General features: G+C 37.1%; 1 protein-coding gene across 1 annotated transcript in view; it reads left to right on the top strand.

Moving 5' to 3' along the window:
* The first annotated feature begins 9,469 nt into the window (after positions 1-9,469).
* The window catches only part of LOC109534278 (cholecystokinin receptor), a 38,601-nt gene continuing 27,209 nt past the window's right edge, over positions 9,470-20,861 (top strand). Inside the window, exon 1 of the mRNA XM_048670617.1 lies at positions 9,470-9,739. The gene's annotated coding sequence lies outside the window, so the exon portion shown is untranslated. The remainder of the gene's footprint in view (positions 9,740-20,861) is intronic.

The following is a 20,861-nucleotide window of genomic DNA, read 5'->3' as shown; positions in this document are numbered from 1 at the left end:
AACGATGTGATCGATATGCACAAAAATTGACTTTCAGTAGCTAGCCGGAAAATTCTAACTATTTGAAAAATTGCTAAAACATTGCGCAAAACTGCAATTCCGGATGAAGACGAATGCGCCACTAAAAACCGATTGTCTTCCTAACTCGGCTCTAAATTCAACCAACTCAACATTGGCGCTTATTCAAGTAACATGAACGGGTAGTTTACTCTGAAAAGGCGTCAGCGCTTCAAATATTTGCAAAAATGTTAAATTGAATATCCGATTTCTGACAAAGGCCAATGCGCGAATAGAAGCCATTGGTTTGACAAATATTCAAGGACCTTCAAGAGCGTAGATCAACATGAAACATGCAGGTTTTTTTTTGGATTAAATGCTCCGATGCTTTTATTATTTGCGAAGACGAGAACGAAATATTTTGTATTCTTGACAAAGGCTTTTTTTGACGCTGTTTATAAGGACTGGAAAAAAGATAATCCATAGTTATAAAAATGGACTTCCAGATGTAAGCAGGAAAGCTCTAACGTTTTCAAAATTTGCGAAAACAGTATAGAAGAAATACAATTCCTGACTGAGGCGTAGGCGCGTCTAAAAACCTTCGCAAATCGGACCCAAATTAATTCAAACAAATAATTGCGCAAAGCCAGAACCATTACCCCAGTAATTTAGTAGGACCTAAACGAAATGTGCATTTTACTCCGAAAAAGCCTTTGGGTGCAACGCTTTTCGTATTGGCAAAAACGTGGAATAAAAAAAACAATTTCTAACAAAGGCCAACGCGCCGATTGAAGCCATTTTAACGTAAGTGTAGTCCAATCCTAATTTAGCCAGGCCAATAAGTGTCTGCTTTTTTGGATAATACATGAAATTCCTCGTTATTGTGATATTCCGCTGATTCTGGGGGCTGTTTTCAAGTACTTGAAAAAGAAGCGTGATCGATAATCACAAATAAGAACTTCCAGAAGCGTCGATTATCATAAAACTTGCAGGTTGTTTTGATTGAAAGTTTGAGCTTTGATCATTTGAGAAAACAATAAATAAAAATATCATGTTCCTTTTAAAGACACAGTAAACGTCTGGGGTTTTTAATGGAAAATACACAAACAGACTATTGAGCCGAGTGTACACACAGACACTTTTCGGGATTGTGTTGACTCTACTGTTTTTAATCACTTGACAAAAAGTGATCGGTAATCATAAAAAATGGACTTCTAGGAGCAGGAAAAGTCTAACGCTTGTAAAATGTAAAAACGCGATAACGATGAATGAAAAATGCAATTCCTGATTAAGGCAAATGCACGCCTAAAAACCTTCGAAAATCGGACCCAAATTAGTTAACAGAACACTAGAGATGAGCTAAAGCGTGATTTTAAAATCACTGTTATAAGTGTAAAAGCGATTTTTTTTACTGTGAATTTAACCTGATTATTTCACTTGTGGTTGCCGTTTTCTTGATAGAGCAGCGTCATAAGATGATCGGCAATTGTACGTCACTTGCAGAAACAATTTTGAAACATTTCTAATTCATGTTTTTTAAAGAAATGACTTTATTTAGGAATACAACTAATATTATTTTATACTTAAAATACAAATGACTTTAAGGACAATAAAAAATAACAGACACTGCAACTAGCAACCGGCTACACATTTGGTAAGCCCATGTACTTTAAAAGTTCTAAAAACATTCTTGAAAATAATTAAATAGGAACAAAAACATATTGTTTTACACATAACGAATAGCGTTTGTAGCTCTTAATTCTTTCTGAACAAGTTTTATTTGATTTTAGTTGTTGATCTGAAAAAACTTTGTTTGAGTCAAAATAGGTTCAAAAATATTACTTCACTACTCTTCGCGAAAATTTTCAGAATTTATTGATATTGTGGAATGTGCAATCCATGCGCCGTTTCAAATTCGACTTACTTGTTCAAGGTATCTCACTAAAAATAGCAAAATTTTACGCACTTCGCGGAAAAAAATTTAGGTCGGTAGGGTAGAGCATATCCGATTAATTAGTGTTGTTAATTTTTAGAATTGGGGCTTTTTCATTTCTGTATTAATGACTGTCTTCAAACGTGAATTTCGCTTTAATCCAGACATATTTATGTAAAATATTCTCTGAAATTGCCTCATTTAAATTAATTAAATCAAATTAACATTAATTATCAAGAGCATTTTTAAATAGTCTATTTTGGCCCTCGCGTATTCAAAATACCCAAACATCCCACTCAACATGCGCAAACTACCTCAATTATCTTCTTAAAGATACCGGTTCTTTACCTTCTGATGGGTTTCGGTTAGAGAACCAGATTTGAGGTCTCATAGAGTAAATGTCAAAATTTCAGAATTGAAAAACATGCAGGTTGTTTCCCGGCCAAATACCGAATTTATTCAATAAATGCGTTGATTTTTTGTTGAAATACAAAGTCGATTTGAGGAATGTCTCCTAGAGAGCGACTGCCACTCCCATTTCGTAAACAATGGACTGAAGATGTACCCAAAGAAAGGGGTCCAAGGGTGTTCAATCCTGTGATCTTGGAGGATATTGAATTGGTTCCCTACTGCCAATCGATCTATCCAGGAATATCTAATCAATGCTAAGGAGAGTTCGAAAACAGACTTTATTATTGTTTTCATTTTGAACAACTTATAAGAGCCCATGAGTTTCATTGTAAAATAATCAATGAATCTGGAATCAATTGTTTCAACTAGATTTTCTTGCTGTTATTTTTAACGGCGTAACCGAATTCTGATCATTTGTACTATAAGGAGACCTAATGACATAATTTTTGTTTAAACACTATTCTGAAAAACAAAATCTTAATGCAGGCAAGTTTAATTATTTCTGTAATTTTGAAAGCCGATTTTTCGGAAACCTCTGGACTAAAGGCAACCTAGTGGTAACTAGTGTAAAGAGAATTGAACGCTCTTTAACACTATGTGCCACTTGAGCCCCCTTCCGATTTAAGATTCTCAGATCTACCTCTCCTAAGGGGTTGAAACAAAGAGGCTAAAAATATTAATTTAAAGTGTCCCCCTGACAAATAACATTGGCGGGTCTTTCCGATTTTTCACATTTTTAACTGCAAGAAAGATATTAAGGGTAGGAAATTTTCAAATTGATACCCTGTATAATACTAGTCATCCTCTGAGAAGTTTCTGGCTGACATCGCATTTGTAATCAATCATCTCTTGTCATCGTTGCTGGCCGCCTTCCTCATCTTTTCTCTTTGGAGATACACAACTCCCATATTTTTCTTGGCAGTCTTTCTTGCCGACTTCTGCTCCGATTGTCCCTTTTACTTCCATTTGTTCTTTTATGTCCTCATTTTTCATCCGAGATTCTCCCACCGCTCTTCTCCTAAACTCCATTTCAACTACTAGTAAAGTGTCTTTAAGTCGTTGTGCTAATTGCCACACCTCTAAGCCATTGATAACAACTGGATTCATTATGTTATCATATATTCTTGAATTTGTTTCTCTTGTTTTCTTATGTTCATCTGCCATAATATTGGCAGTAGTTTTCTTTGGATTATTTTGTTCTTGATAGCATCCTCAGTTCGTCCTATCTCCGTCATTTTAATTCCTGTACAGTGTGGGCCAACGAAAAGGTCGCACACCTATTTATGAGTCTCCTGATAGATTTAGAAAAAAAAGCTCAAACATGTTAACTTTGTTTTTAAGGAGACGTTTTGCTGACCATCACTGCATTATAGGGTGTTTCATAAGCAAGATACTACGTCGCACAACAACATACAAAGTGAAGATGTTTGGCGTTATGGTAACCGTCGTTTTCTATTATTTTCTTAAGTATTGGATCTACTGTATTTTCCAGCATCTCCAGGTAACTCGTCCGTCAAGTCTCCATAAGTAAAAAGAGGTCCTACAATATGATTTTCTAATATACCTGCCCAAACGTTTAACTTTCGGGGATGTTGAACATCGACTTCTCTAAATAAACGAGGGTTTGAGTCACTTCAATTGTAGGACATGTAGCACTTGACAATAGCCAAAGAGTACTTTGGCTATTGTCAAGTGCTACATGTCCCAAAACCGGATGATCACAGGACCAAATCCTTCAAACTTCTTGACTAATCTTTCCACATACTTATCGTTAATACTTGTCTCGATGTAACTGATTACATAAACGGGCGGCAGCCCTGGCAGAACTTTTGCAACATTTTCAAACTAAATCTTTATTATTTCTACTTTTTGGCGAATGGAAAATTTTCTTGGCAAAAAATTAAGTTGAAAAACAGTTTAAGCCCACACTGACACTTGACGGTGACTCGTTGTTTTCGCTAATCTGTCAGAGGTACCCATAGAAACAGCAAACTGCAATACTTTCGAACGGCCAATATCTCAATCATTCAACAACAAACGCAAATAAAATTGAAACGGTTGAAGATGCGTATAGAACATGAACAACACCAAATTGACTCCAAACGTCTGGCAGGATCAAAAAATGACATAAAACTAGTAGGTTTCCATTTGAAAATCAAAAGTGTGACATAGCATCTTGTTGATAAAACACCTTGTATAATGCATAGTTAGCAGGATGTCCCCTGAAAAATCGAAGTTGACGTGTTCGAGATTTTTTTTCTAGATCTACTAGGAGAGTCATACATATGGGTGCGACCTTTTCGTTGGCCCACCCTGTATATATGCATTCAAAACTTTGATTTTTTGATGTTCCAGGTCCAGGTCACTTGCTGGTTCTTCCCCTATAGGTACATTGATATTGGGTTTTGTTTAAATTTAACTCTAGTCTCCATTTTGGTATTCTTCTATCAGCTTTCTGGACATGGAGGCTTTCTCTGGGTCTTTTTAACTCTAGATAAAAAGTCCTGCCTTTTCATCTAGAGTCGACGCTCTTCTTGAGATCTCACTATGCTTTTCTCTAGTAATTGCGTTAGACAGAAGATGCTATCAATTGTTGATCGCCCCGATCTAAAGCCGTTGTGTTCTTCCTATTTAAAAGAGCGATATTCTTCGCATATACGTTCTTTTATCACTCGTCCGTATGGCCTGCTAAGTGTACTTGTTACAGTTAAGCCCCGATAGTTATTCCAGTCTTCGTTGCTTCCCTTCTTATGTATGGACGTTATCCAGACATTTCTGTTAAAATCTTCCATAATTTAGTTGCTCCATTTTTTATGAGTTCTTCGTATATTCCATTTTTTAATAAGAATTTTTAGTGCCGTTTTAATATCTTCAAAGGTAATTATTACTGGCTCCCCTTGCACCAGTACTTCGTGTTGATGGATTGAATTGTGTTTTTTGCGACTAATAATTATTTATAGGGATTTTCCAATTTTTTAGGGTCTATGGAGTTTAATATAATTGTTGAATCTCATAGAAAAAGCTTTCAATATTTGTACATTGTTCCAGTTTTGGCTTCTATTACCGCATATTTATATTTGGTTATTATATTTCTATAATATTTTTTGTGTTCTTGTTATTTCGCTTTCCAGCATTTGTGGTATAACTTTTGCTTTTGTTTCTCCATTTTTTGCAGCTTTTCCACTCATAACTCTTCTCTCTGGATCAGCTTCCTTTTACACTTAAGGCTTTTTTAGACACTTGATGCATTCCTTTGTTATTATTTTATTTAGGTTTTCAGTTGTTTCATGACTGTATTATTGTCGCAGTTGTTGGTCTAACCTTTGTTTATCAAGTTGTCTTGCACACTGGACCAAAATTGTGAAATTGTACCTTACTACTTCCATTCAGTTGTTTCTATTTTGATTCTGTAGGTGTTTGAATTTTCCGACTCTGGACAGGATAATTTTTGCTTTGATGACATGGTGGTTATTTACGGACTTGGCCCTTTGCAATACTCTTAGGTATTGATGTTATATTTCAGTATTATTAGTGTACTTCAGTCTACTGGTATTTACTAAATACTTACTTTATAATATTAATTACTTAAAGGGTATTGGCCTTAAAGAATGTAATTTTGATGTAATCCTGTCGCGGTCTTAGACACTATTTTCCCTAATGAGTGAGACCGAATTAGTGGGAATTTGTGGCAAATGCAAATCACCAGGGAGGCGCTTTAACAAAAAGTGATTTACGTAGTCGAAGGGACAGTGTGCAACCCGTAAGGCTATATAATCGAGTCGAGGACAGACTGTCTATGAATAATTTCCAATAGTTGAGATAAAAGGGCCCTCCGGAGGGCCCTTTTAGCATGCTGGTTTTTCGTCGGTGTCATGGACATTGGCCGTTGCAACAACCGCTAATTGAAGCTAATTGCGAACTGAACAAGTTTATCCAACCGTTAGCAGCTCGGGCAATTGGCCCCGCTATTTCCTTAGCAAAATAAAACCGGGAAGAGAACGTTCACTTGTTTTTGCTAAATCCGCTATCTTTTGCTTCTGGTTTGTTTCAAATGCTCATGTTTCCAGCGCACCCAAAATTAATTAGGGCATTAATTCAGCAAAGTCTCGTTAAATTTAATGAATCCGCGAGCTGTTTAATTACCAATTAGCGACAATATCGCCCCGGATAACTCATTAGGCAATCCATTTGCATTGGGATTATTTATTACGACCCAAAAAATGTACTAAAACATTGCCCCGCCTGAGGAACGTAGTGTAGGGGCCACGTGGCACCTACAAAAGGCGCTTTCTTGGACCTGGCACTTAAGATGGAACCATAAATTCGCGAGCTGTACAGAAGAGGAAAATTAGAAATGGTCTTAACAGGACAGGTAGTGTCCACACGAAACGACGCTATTCGACCTGATTGTCGAGAAACTATACATGCCGTGCACATTTTGTGTGAATAGCGCCCAATTATGGCGGTTAATGTTTTGCACAAAATACGTCACTTAAGGCCGATGTTGATATTGATGTTTCGCAGGCTTGATTAGGTATTGGCGTGAACATTAAAGAATTGGTATCAATAAATGGTAACCCATCCAAAAAAGGTTAAAAAAATATAATTTTATAATGGTTATGGTTTGAGTATGGCTCATATTCATAGTTAAAACTGTAAGGCTCAATGTAGCGAATACGGCGTATTAATGACCGAAGCTTCCGCAGGAAACTTCAACATATGAGTTATGCCCTTAATCTGCTTGAAAAAATAAGTTTAGTCTTCCATGTGTTTCTGAGCAAAGCGACGAGTCCGAAATTGTAGTGCTTTTTTTGATTTTGTTCTACTCACTCTAAAGACGACAACATAATAAACCTACAAATTTTCAATGCGTTAGAAAAGTTATAGCGCAGATAAGCCCTTTTTTAGCATGAAAACACGTTAATTTTTTTCATTATTACGACCGCCCGGTAGCTTCGAAGACAAATATTTTGGAACCCACATAGTAATCGTTTATCCTGCAAGTTTCCAAAATTGTGTCTTAAAACGACATAGAAACTTTCGATTTATCAACATCAAAAAAGTTCACATTTTCATAGCTAAAGCCGAATAGTTGAACGTAATTGAAATTTACTTAATAATTTAAAAATTCAGCATGTTCGATTAAAAAAAGTGATTTATTTCTAACTCATTTTATATGATTGCGAATATTTCTAAACAGTGCGCACTTAATACCTTTACAATTTGACGATGAAAGGTGTTGAATATTACAATATTACTAGGTACATTCAGTTAAGGTTTTCTAAGAAAAAGTTACATAAAAAAATTCCTTGACTCCTCATGTTTTGATTTTGGTTTTGGAGCAAGCGAGCCTGATAACTGTGCGATTTCGAAAAAAAGACCTCAATCCAAAACTCTATTCTTTTCCTCGTAACACAGTTACTTTTTAACTTTTCTGGAAAATTGAACCATGCGTACATAGCGGAATCAGGGATCTAAAATACGGGTTTCGACAATTGCAATCCGCCAAAATTGAGGGATGGTTGAGTTTAAGTCATAAACTCGAATCTTCAGAACATTTTTCCACGCAAAACTTGTCCAGAAAACGCTAGTCGCATGTAAAATCAATTTTCTAACTCGGATATTTGAAATTCAGACAAGGAATCGGAACGTTACGAATGCCAAAGATACCAAATTACTGGTTATACCAAATACCAAAGCTGCCATTTCGAAAAAAGGGGCAAACACTCTCTAACATATGACTTTCGACAATTGCAATTCGCCGAAAAATGAGCAAGTTGTGCGCCTTATAAAATAAAAATTGGGGAAATATTTAGCTTTAGTCAGGAGCTTGAATCTTCAGCGCTGTTTTTCACGCAAAATTTGCCCAGACAACGTTAGTTGCAAGTAAACCGAATTTTCTAACTCGAATATTTGAAATTCAAACAAAGAATCAGAACGTCACGAATTAAAGCTGCCATTTCGAAGAAAAGGAACTCGAGGCACATTTTCATTGTTTTCCTCGTAACACAGTTACTTTTTAGCTTTTCTGCCCAATTCAAGCTTGCCTGCATAGAGAAATCAAGGCTTTAAAATATGGCTTTTGACAATTGTAAATCCGCCAAAAAATAAGCAAGTTGTGCGCCTTACAGTAGACAAATTGGGGGGTTATTGAGCTTAAGTCGGAAGCTCGAATCTTCAGAAATCTTCTTCTTCCACGAAAAACTTGTCCAAAAAACGTTAGTCGCATCTAAAATCAATTTTCTAACTCGGATATTTGAAATTCAGACAAAGAATCGGAACGTCACGATTTAAAGCTGCCATTTCGAAAAAAGGAGCTCGATGCAACACTCAATTATTTTCCTCGTCACACAGTTAGTTTTTAACTTTTCCGGCCAGCTAAACCTTGCTTGCATAGCGAAATCAAGGCTCTAACATATGCCTTTCGACAATTGCAAATCCGCCAAAAAATAAGCAAGTTGTGTGCCTTATAATATAAAAATTGGGGGAATATGTAGCTTTAGTCAGAAACTTGAATCTTTAGCGCAGCTTTGACGCAAAACTTGCCAAAAAAATGTTAGTTGCAAGTACACCCAATTTTCTAACTTAGATATTTAAAATTCAAACATAGAATCAGAACGTCACGAAAATCAAAGATCAAAGCTGCCATTTCGAAAAAAATGAACTCGATGCAACACTCCAATATTTTTCTCGTAACACAGTTAGTTTTTATCTTTTCTGGCTAAGTGAACCTTGCCTGCATAGCTAAATCAAGGCTCTAACATTTGCCTTTCGACAATTGTAAATCTGCCAAAAAATAAGCAAGTTGTGCGCCTTACAATAGAAAAATTGGGGGGTTATTGAGCTTAAGTCAGAAGCTTGAATATTCGGCGAAGTTTTCCACTCAAAACTTGTCCAGAAAACGTTCGTTGCAAAAAAAACCCAATTGTCTAACTCGAAAATTTGAAATTCGTAACGTCACGCAAATCAAAGATTAAGGCTGCCATATCACGGAATCAAAATTTTACATGAAAACGATTTTTCAATGTACAAAAGACTTTGTTTTTTACGTTGAGGAATTTGCCTTCATTCATGTGAACTGATTGCAGACATAAATTAGGTGCCTATCTCAAGCCTCAAAAGCGTTGAGGCAGCTGAACGGAAAAACGCACAGAGGAGGCGCGTAAACGGGCGTCCAAGGCGTCGCGATGCTCATTCAGTGTGCCATCGCACGCGTCTCTTCCTAAAAGCGGACCCGGAGCGCGTTTTACCACCAAAACTCCAGCTCAAAGTTCTCGGCAACTTTTCAAACTTACCTCTATAACCGCACGAGTGAAACATGACTGAATAATCCGGTGATCTGAACAGCATCAGAGGAATTAGTGCTATAGTTTTCAACGGAAATTCATGGATCTGAAGGTGAGCGAATAAAATATACAAAGGCAAATGCCCTTCGGGCCCCGAACCTCGTTGCCAGGAAAATATGTGTGCTTTCATATAAATAAACTCAAATGTCCCAAAGCCCATGTCCAGGCAATTAATCGGCTTAACTGCGCCCGAATGAGGCATTATTGCTTTAAATCGACCCAGTTACCGGCAAATAATTCCGGTTTAGACATTAAACAAACACGCCCTTTATCAATATAGTTTGTTTTGCATATAAAACGCCAATACGGACCGTAATTGAATGTTTTTAAATGGCAAAGAACCGCCACGAAAACAATAAATGCTATTTCAGAAATCCAATTATAAAACATTCTTCAATGGGATGATGCAAAAAAGTAAAGCTTTTGCTGGTATAGCTCGAAACTGGCCAATTTTTCCGGGACAACTTCTACTTGACGTTTCGCAAACATGTATGGTGTGCATGTTCAGAGGCGGTTGCTGCGCCCAGCAAACCAGCTTTAAAGTTGCAAACATCATCAAATAATTGTCCACTACCTAATAGCGGAAGACGCACGAGTTTCAAACAGTGTCTGGTTTGAAAAGTTCAATTGTACAGAGAATCTCACATTCTTCAAACGAAACCAAGAGCTGAACAGTTTTTCCAGCTTTTAAAAGTCAAGCAAAATAATTTTCCTGACTACTTTTGAGGTGTTAACACCGCATATGATGCACGTCAGGAAGAACATCAAGAAGCCCCAAACTCACCAGTTTTCTGGAAGGTGCCCAATCGAACCTCCCAATCAGCCTGGTCGAACGTCCACTATTTTTATAAACAGACGTTTCAATTGGCTCGGTAAAGATAACGCAAGCACCGGAAAGAATTTTCCAACGGAATTTTCCTGCAAATATTGACTCAAGTTCCATGGCTGGAATATCAGCAATAATTGAAAACACACATGATAAACTAAATAAACGTTCGGTTTTTGCTCCATTCTTGCAATATTACAAGTGGGAGAAAGCCAGACGATAAAAGCGACTATGCGTCGGAAAGAGCACAGGGTTCTTTTATTTCCGTCTGGGTGAGAACTTTCTCAGTCCGAAGCAGACATTCAACGGATTTTCTGTACAGGGTGATTCAGGTTTAATCATGATAACTTTGGGAATCGAGATATCAAGTTGGAATAAAGTCGCATAATGTGGAATAAGTTGCATGGATTCAGAGGTACAGAGCGTGAAAAATATTTTTTTTTGTTTTTGTTTCATAGTATTGATGATGATTTTAGTAATATTCGGCATACAAACACTCTTAATGACCTTACAGATGCGCCTTAAGTTTAAACCACCCAAACTCTTTAGAATTGTATATTGTGGTTCACCCTCCTACTAATTTTGTTTGAAAACTTGGACAAAAAACGTAAGTTTAATGCAACAACTTTCACCAACTAATTCAAAAATAACAATAATTGCTTCAATGCATGCAAGTACATTCCTCTGGTTACAATACATTTTTTGCATCGAAAAACTAGTGTGAACGTGTAAACAAAATAACGCATGGCGGCCAACATTTTTGGATGGCTTTTCCGAATATTCTCTCAAAAATCTCTCAAAAACAAGGTAAAATTTGGAAAAATAATTTGAATCGATAATTTCATCAGTCATGATAAAATTATTGTTTGATTTTTTAATAATTTTTTCATAGGACAAAAAACACTTAATAGACGTATAACAATACCCTGAGCAAATGTTAATTGACACAAAACATTTAGTTTTGTTTTAAGTACATTTTAAATTGTCCCGAACTTCATTAAATAATTCAGAAACAAATAAAAACATGAAAAATAGTGAGAGGCAAGAAATTTTCCAATTAGAGTACGGTCATTAGTACCAGTGTTTGTTTTCCGAATTACATTACAATCGGATGGTAGCTTTAAAACTTATGAGGAAAAAACTCGCAAAAAATTCCAAAAGGATGCGATTTAGGTAATTTTTTTATATGATGAGGGACATTTTTCTAACCTGTTACATGAATCACCCTGTGCATTCTGTTCATGTAGGGGAAATTTGATATTAACCATATTTTCTTGAAGCCTGCCACAATGTTTACTGTTTATTCTCTCCCAAATTTATTCTGTCTATAATGGCAGAGCGAGGTGCACTTGGCTGCCAATGATGTCCTTATTAATACTTCCGGCAATATTTGCATATAAAGCATATACATGCTTGCATAAAATCCACTTATTTCAAAGAAAATTAGCTCAAGTAGCTTCTGAGGGCATTTTCATAAACTTCGCCAATACGAAAGAGAGTTGTCGTTTTATGCTACTTGCGAAGCATAGAACGAAATTATTGTTTCCGTCAATATTACTTTCTCCTCCCAATTTATTTATCCTCACTGAGTGGTTGATGCATCATAATTTGCAAAATAAACAATTATCCAGCGCTTCCATGCTCGGTTCTTCGCCCACTCTCACGAAATATGGAATTGACCAACGTTCATTGGCGGATTAAGGAGTTTCCCAATCTCGCCATAACCAAGGAAAGTTTTCCGCTTATGCTGCGTCCAACTTAAACAACTTCGACAAACAAATACAAGGAAGCGATTGGCAACAAGGCATTTAGGAGTGTGTTGACTTCTTCTCGATGACTGATTATCAGGAAACGCCCAAAACCTGCGACAATTTCGAGTTTTATTTGTTCACATTTATCGTTTACTGAAATATTTTTGTTTGAAAAACTGTTGGGCTTTTGGGATTAATGGGTCGAGGCGCCTGCCGAGGTACAGCACTGAAGATTTTAGCCCTGAGGGCTAGCGAAACGATAGAAGGGAAGTCCTACAGACGGCGGCTTAACAACCGGAAAATATTCAGGTTTACCACCGGTCATCCAGTTTCCAATAACAATCTCTCCTGGTGGAAAGCCCTGAATAAAACTCCAGCTTCGCAGCTAATTATATTAATGGTGCACGCACTCACGGGCAACTCAGGGCTATCCATCAATCGGAACTCGTTAGCAGCCAATGGAAAAGCCATTGAAATTGGAGATGGGAACTCCAATATTCCACGGGAAATTGACATGAATTAATCGAACTTTGATGCTAATGGAGACTGTCTAACAACTGAAGCGAAATGTGCGAAATCTAGTCTAGTGCCCATTAACTAGCAATTTTTTCGTAACCTTTTTGGTTCGACCGTATTATATCACTGATAGAGACAATGCGAATGAAAGTGGCGATGACAGAGCAAACCCAAAATCCCCAATTTATCAATTCATTCTCCAATCCTGGTGATCTAATTAAAACGCCAATCAAATAATTGCTTTAACTCAGTTACAACATTGCAAAGATAATTCTCTTGGCCCTCTGTTTTAATTGCATTCCGAACTGGGTTTCCAGCTGAAGTCGGCGCTGAGCTCTCGACGAGCGTCGCATTAAAGAAAAGAAGCTTCTTCCAACAGCTCTATTGAGTTTCCTCATAGTCTTTGATTGTTCTTATCGATACAGTGGCAGTAGTGGTAAATAAATGTTTAATTGTCCTGTCTGCCGGTCTTAGCTAGCGGTTTTTAGGCAGTTTCATTGCGCAAAGACTTTACTCATTAAAAATTGTAGGAAAACACCGGTCGTTCAAGCACAAATTCAGCAATCCCTAAGTTTTCTAATGATAATTACCAGCAGGGTTTCCAATTATTGTATCAGTGAGAGCTATTTATTAAAGACCACCTGGACCAGGGCATATTTTCCTGACAAATTAACAGTAATTATGTCTTCAGACAGGCCATGAATTAATTTCCCCAAGAACCGTTGCCCGATTTATCAAATCCGTCATTTCAGAGGGGTTTCTATGCCGAAAAATTCCGCTTTTTTCGGTGCTCAGAACAGCGAGTTTTATAAATGCCAACAAACTGCTTTAAAGCGGTTGTTTCCAAAGGTCCCGGTTTTTCAAAGTCAAGTGCAATGTTGCCATAAATCTCGTCACAAATTCCATCCAATGACTGTCTTTTTGCCATTATTCATTGTCAGTTTACCGGGTGATGCAAAATTGATGTGATTGTAAAGGGATTTTTTGCAGTGTTGTCATAAAATTAAAGTAGATAATAAGAGTGAAACGCTGAACTAATGATTTTTGCATCCATCATTCAAATGGTAATTTTTTGGCTATTTTATTTCTTGCTTCAACTGCTAGCTTTGTTGGTTTACGCATAAAGAAACAGATTTATTTTGTCCCAAATTATTTGGCAGTGACGTCATTAATTGAGACGCCATATTGAAATTTACTCATATCCGAGATTGGTTCAAGAGATTTGCTTTCATGATGCGTGGTTACCAGCTTTAGCGTTTTTACACATTTTACACGCGTGATAACACAGTTTCATAAAAGTTTTTCCGACTCTCTTCATTTTTCACTGTTAATAAATTAAACATTCCTTATTAATATTCCTTATAGTAGTATATTAAGTAGCAAAGTTTATTTTTCTTTATAAAATCCGAAATAACTTTTTACGAGAGCAGTCGACAACATGGCTTTCTTGTCTACAACAATTTTCTAAATGTAAACGATCGATTGGGAAAATAAATCAGTTCGTTCAGTTTCTTTAATAACTGGGCTCAAATTGTGAAGGAAATATAGAAGAACTCATACAAAAAGTGAGTATAAACAATACAAAAAGTATACCGTTTGTTTGCCCTCACAATATTGTTTAGAGATATTTTGCACACGAAAATAACACACAAACAAATAGACAATATATGGGTAATTTGAAATAATAACTAAAAAAATTCATAGAAACAGCCATCATCGGTTAATGACATCCAATTTCCCTCTCACTCGGGGGACAAGTAATCGAAAAAAATCGATCATTATTGCGTTACTGCTAAAAACGTTGGGCAAACTATATTTGCTCGGATCAGACAAGCTTAATTTGCAGATGTATCGATCTACATAATTGCCGAATGTCTGTGATAGTTTTTCCTTAATATCACAGTTTTTTTGTACAAAAATATGCTTTTTTGTGCACTACCTACATACCCAGAAACGCAGCGTCTAGAATGAAGTAAATAGAATCCAGTAAAATTTGAATTCGGGGGTCCTCAAATGACCCTGACAAAGTTCACGAAAAAACCGCAGTGAATCAATTTAATTGAAACTATCACCAATTAACTAAAACTGAAGCAAATATCTGCAAAATGTGCCTAAGGAAAAATCAAGTCGATATAAAGTGTAGATTTGGCAAAAGCGCGAAACTTTCCGAACTGTTTCACTGTGACAAACGCCACAGCTTGGCGTCCTTATATCTTATGGAAAAGTAGTGAATTTAAATGAGGGCAAAGTGGCCGAAGAAAACTTGTTGGCACAGGGATTTTCTTTAAGGTGAGCATATTGTTATAAGTGCCTGATTTCGTAAACTGTGACAATTTCTTCACAATTGCTCCATTTACGGCCTCTCCAAGCCACTAAACCAACAGCCTTGTTTCGCTTACCATGTTCGAAAGCTGCAATTTCCGCCACTAACTGAATGTTTGAGCGAATTGAGGCCTCATAAAGCTGCTCTGACTGTTTGCGAATCGAGTTCAACATTGAGCTGAGTGCAGACCATAATCCTTATTTCGACTGAAGTTGTTACATTTGAAACTGAATGCGAACTTATCTGAAATTGCGATGGTAGTAGATGGAAGCAACTTCCCATAGCAAATAAACTAATGGGAGATTTGAAGCTTGCAAACAACAGAAAAGTGCAAATTTTAAGCGTCGTCTAGCTTGCTCTGTAGGCATAACGACGATGTAAATTCTTCTGCCAGAATGAGCTCGGCGATATAAATGAAAATTTCTCCCTTGAAGCTGAATAATAACGATTAGGCCACTAAATTCCCTTAATTACGCGGTCGTTTGTTATAGGTCAAGAGTGTAGAAACAGCTCCCCAATTTGTCCGTGCTTATTATATTCTATTGAGCATAAAACAGCTTCAAAGCCAATTAATCGTTCACGAAAGCAGGGCGTTTTAACTACGAAAATATTAGCATTAGCCAGCCCTTGCCAAACATCTACACATTTATGTTTGATTTACCCCAGCTGCTACTCCAACTCATGCAGCTTCGCATAAATACCCGATAAAAATGCAAATCCCGTCATGAGAAAATTGAAACTTTTAAATGGATGAGCATGTTAATTAACTACATTGTGTAGCTGTTTGGATTGAGCAGTAGGCGCGATTTAATTGGCGTGATTCAAACCTGAATTACTCCAATGATTCAAGAGTGGTAAAAGACGTACATTTTTTGCAAATTTGCGGTTGTTTCAACCTCACATTAAACACATGTATTTTTTTATATTTTATTCAATTTGATATACAGGGTGTCCCTGAAATGACTGTTCAACGCTTAGCCACAAATTGCTTAACCGAAAATGCGACGATCTAATTTTAGTTGAACTCCAAGAATTATCTGAGTTTTGAGAAGCTTCCGAACTGGAGCCGGAAAACCCGCAGTTGGTGCCACTTACACGCCTTCATCCAAATAGTCCTACAGTCCAAACATGAACAAGCAGCCACTTGCAATTTCAACGTGGAAAAGTAGATTCAATTATTTTTACATGCAAAAAAGTTCGTTGAAATCCAAGAACTGTATGATTTTTGAGAAGCTTCCGAACTTGAGCCGGCAAATCCGGCATTGGTGCCACTAACAGGCCTTCGTCCAAATAGTCCTACAGTCTTAACAGGAATAGGCAGCCACTTGAAACCTCTATCTCGAAAAGCAGCATAATTGAGCCTCTGATGGACAAAAACCAGTTGAAATGCATGAATTCTCGAATTTTTGAAAAGCCTTGGAACGTGATCCGGCAAATCCGCAGTTGGTGCCACTCACAAGCTTTCATCCAAATATCCGTAAAATCTAAGGCATAACATATTTACCCCATAATTATATTAAACCCACCGGAAACTTCTACTTAGAAAAGCAGCATAATTGACTTTCTCATGTAGAAAAATTTGTTAAAATTCGAGAATTCTGTGATTTTTAGAAGCTTGCGAACTTGAGCTGGCAAACCTGCCGTTGGTGCCACTTCCAAGCCTTCAGAGTCTAAACAAGAAAACGGAGCCACTTGCAATTTCAACGTGCAATAGTAAATTATTTTGGTTTCACTTGAGAAAAACTTCGTTGAAATCCAATATGTTTCTCATTTTTGGGAAGTTTCCAACCTTAAACCGGCAAACCCGCTGTTGGTGAAACTTACAAGCCTTCATCCAAATAGTCCTAGAGTCTACACAGGAACAGGCACCCACTTGAAACTTTAACTTCGAAAAGCAGCATCATTTATCTTCGGATTCACAAAATTCCGTTAAAATGCAAGAATTGTAGGATTTTTGAGAAGCTTTGGAACTTGAGCCGGGAAATCCGCCGTTGGGGCAACTTACAAGCTTTCATCCAAATAGCTGTAAAATCTAAGCAATAACATATGGCAACTGGAAGCTTCTACCTGCAAAAGCAGCAGAATTCTCCTTCTCATGGAGAAAAATTTATTGAAATTCAAGAATTGTCTGATTTTTAAGAAACTTTTGAACTTGAGCCTGCAAAACCACCGTTGGTGCCACTTACAAGCCCCCATCCAAGTTCTACAGTCCAAAGATAAATAGGCATCCACTTCGAGCTTCTGCTTATAAATTCAGTAAAATTTTTGTAAAATGCAAGAATCACCTGCCTGATTTTTTAGAAGCTTCTGAACTTGAGCCGGCAAACCCGCCGTTCCTGCCACTAACAAGCTCTCATCCAAATAGCCGTACAATCTAAGCAAGAAGAGACAGCCCCTTGAAACTCCTGTTTGCAAAAGCAGCGTAATTGAGCTTCTCATGAGCAAGATTTAGTTTAAATCTAGGAATTGCCTGATTTTTGAGAAGCTTCCGAACTTGAGCCGGCAAACCCGCAGTTGCTGTGACTTACAAGCCTTCATCCAAATAGTCATACAGTGTACACATTAATAGGCATCCACTTAAAACTTTTACTACGAAAAGCAGGAACACTTGGCGCCTTAATAGACAAAAGTGTTGTGAAATTCAAGAATTATCTGATTTTTGAGAAGCTTCTGAACTTGAGCCGGTTAACCCGCCGTTGATGCCACTTACAAGCAATCATCCAAATAGCTGTACAATCTAATGAACTTTATATGCGCATTAAGTATTTTATTGAGTTTTAAAAGTCCTGGAATTTCTCCTGACGTTTCGCAAGCACGAGCGATTTACATTTTCAGTGTTTCGGCGCCGAGCAAACCAGCTCTGAAACGTCAGCGAGAAATTCATTTGCTCAACTCTTTCGGTCAAAAAGCGCCAAAAACTGACCGAAACGCATTCTATGTACTGTGGTACAGTGGATTCAAATCAATTAAATTTAGTAAAGTTTGATTTAAAAAATTAGGGAAATTCTTTGGCGGCTTTGGTTGTGGCTTCCATTTGCCGGCTCGTGTTTGACACTGTCGACATGCCGTATGTGGCTCATCCAGTTCCGCGATATTTCTTCTAGAAATTATGCAAATTTGCTTTTTCAATCGATTCCATCATGAGCGATCCGGGACTATTTCCGGTATTTGCTTTATCCAGTCTTTGAATCGACGAATGAATATTTTGCAGGCGAAAATTGATATGCGGCGAGCGGATAATGTTATCAATTTATTTGACGAATATCGCAAAAGGAAATGTAAATGAAATAACCAGCAGATATCATGAAGATGAGCTCTGAATTGCGCCAGCTAAATAATGCTTTCTCCGGCTGGGAGGAATCAGAAAATTATATGAAAGAAAATTCAGCTTTACTTTGGCTCCCAACTTCCATTAGTCAGAACCAAGGATAACTATATTTGCCAAACAATAAGTTCTCCATTCGAAAGCCTTCGGGCCTGCCTTATATCAAGTCGAGAAATTACTCCTATTTGGACGGGAAGCGAACAACATTTTATTGGTAAAGTAGCTTAAGTTGTCTGAAGCCGGAAATTCAAATCAAGCCAGCTTGATTGCTTACATCGATACCTCCAAATAGTTTCATTGCTTAAATTTATTGATTGAAACCGCCGATTTTTGAACATTGTTAATTCTAATGGATTCTGGATGATGTGAAATCCAATCCAGCATTTATGCAAAAAACATGAAACGTTCGCTGCTTTGTCTGTTTTCACTCGAATTTCAATTCAGTTTGCTCATGTAATATGCGGCTCTCTAATTCAATTGCAATACATATATTTTCCTGCTATTCATCTGCTTGGTATTATGTGCGACTATTGGCATTTTGAATTAATAGCTATTGGAAGTGGAACTTTATGAAAGTGATGAGTTGTCGGGTAGTTTTTTGGAGTTTTGGTGACTCCTTGCATCGCATCCTCAGAAGTGGTTCACTCGAAAGGGTATCAGTCCTGTGGTGGTTTAAATAGCTTCAGACCATATTTTCGGAATAGTCATTGTCCGAGTAAACCATTGAAACCCCATTTATTTACATCGGGAAAAGATTTTCCGGTTTTGCAATGCGCCTTTTTCAACAACTTGCTTTTGGGTTGAAAGAGAAACAGTCGGTTAAAAATGCACAAAGTCTGTCCACAAAATGCAAACTATGAGCATGGAAGATACTTTGTAGTGGCTATTTTCTTGGCAAATTGCATTATCGAAGGTTCCGGCTAAAGGAAAATCGAATACAGCAACTGGTAAAAGAAGCTCTGCTTAAACGGCCGCAGGTAAAGCAAGCGGAAACACTCGATCGAAAAAGGAGCGCAGTGAAGCTGCAGGCAAACTTCCAGCCGCACAACACGGTGGTGTGGCAAAGTTGCAAACTTCTAAAATAATTAGTTAGTAGGTACATTAATGTGGAAAGCGAGCAACAATGTACCGTTCAGAGATTGCCTCCGCATCAAGCCAACTCTAATGGGTTCGATACGAGCGCTAAGAAACAGTGAGCATTCCAGCTCTATTGCTCAATCACCCTAACCGGTTTCAACATGCCTAAGCCGCAATTGTTTACGTAAAGTGATGCTTTCACACGGTCCGTGTCGCTTTCAATCAACAAAAGCTTCAATTGTATGCGTGTAACTAACTGATACCTCTGGGAATAACTGGAGTTTTAAGTCAGTATGCAGATTGTAATGTAACACAAACATGTAATAAAGTTCACTGAAAAATTGTTTGGGCACAAATATTGAGTTTAGAGCTACTTTGTCTTGTGAGAAATTTAATAGTTTCACAGGTACTGGAGTGTCAAAGTGTTAATAACATTTTATATAAAAAAATTAGGTTTTTTAATAGATTTGTAGCCAGTTTTACTACCAAGTTTTTTAGATCAAGGAATCCAAGTTTCCCATTACTTGGCTTGCATTTCCTAGGAGGTGCTAGCTGCGAAAAACTGGAATCATTTAAAATATTACAATTTTTTCGGGTTTTAAAATATCGTCTTTTCTTTGACAAAATATGTGTACTTGAGTTAAGTCAAGCCACATTGACGCCCCTGATTCGATTAATTTGCGATCTGGTAAGTATACAGGATGTCTCATCAAAGTGCCACCGACATTGACTAGTTGTTTAAATGGTTCACCCAAATTTTCTGTTCATTTTTGAGTTTCGGATCAAATTTGCACTCATTTGATGCCCTATTTTCGCTCATTTACTTCTATTATTCATGGGGAATTTCAATTTTCTGGCCAACGCAGCACTTGCAAAGGGTATTTTAAACATTAATTGATCTGAAACGGTAAGAGAAAATGAGTTGTTTCTCTCGTCGGCTGTTAGAAAATTAGATGGGCTTTCTTTTCCTTACTTTCAGGCATCATTAGCTGCCCACATGTACAGGGTTATTCACGCTATACGGCACGGAAGTTTGCGGCTAAACCGTTTGATTTTTTGCAAAGTATTATTTCATGAATTGTCCGACGCCTACCGAGCGCACATTTTAAAAATATTTTTGTAATGTACAGGGTGTCCCAAAAGCTCTAAAGGTATCAAAGTTGCGTTTTTTTAAATAGAATGTCCTATATATTATTGCATATTTGGATTCGCTGAACAAAGTAAGTGTCTGTTTTAATAAGGTTTATAACACCTAAATCTTAAGGTTTTTTAAATAATACGAATTTAATCAAAATCTTATCTAATTTTCACGTGTCAAATACTTTAGAAGTATTTAAGTTATGTAAGCGTAATTTA

Source organism: Dendroctonus ponderosae, unplaced genomic scaffold, assembly GCF_020466585.1.
Source record: "Dendroctonus ponderosae isolate FM_Combo_2020 unplaced genomic scaffold, Dpon_F_20191213v2 Dpon_F_20191213_1, whole genome shotgun sequence".
Lineage (NCBI taxonomy): Eukaryota > Metazoa > Arthropoda > Insecta > Coleoptera > Curculionidae > Dendroctonus > Dendroctonus ponderosae.
This window is presented reverse-complemented; position numbering and strand designations above follow the sequence as displayed.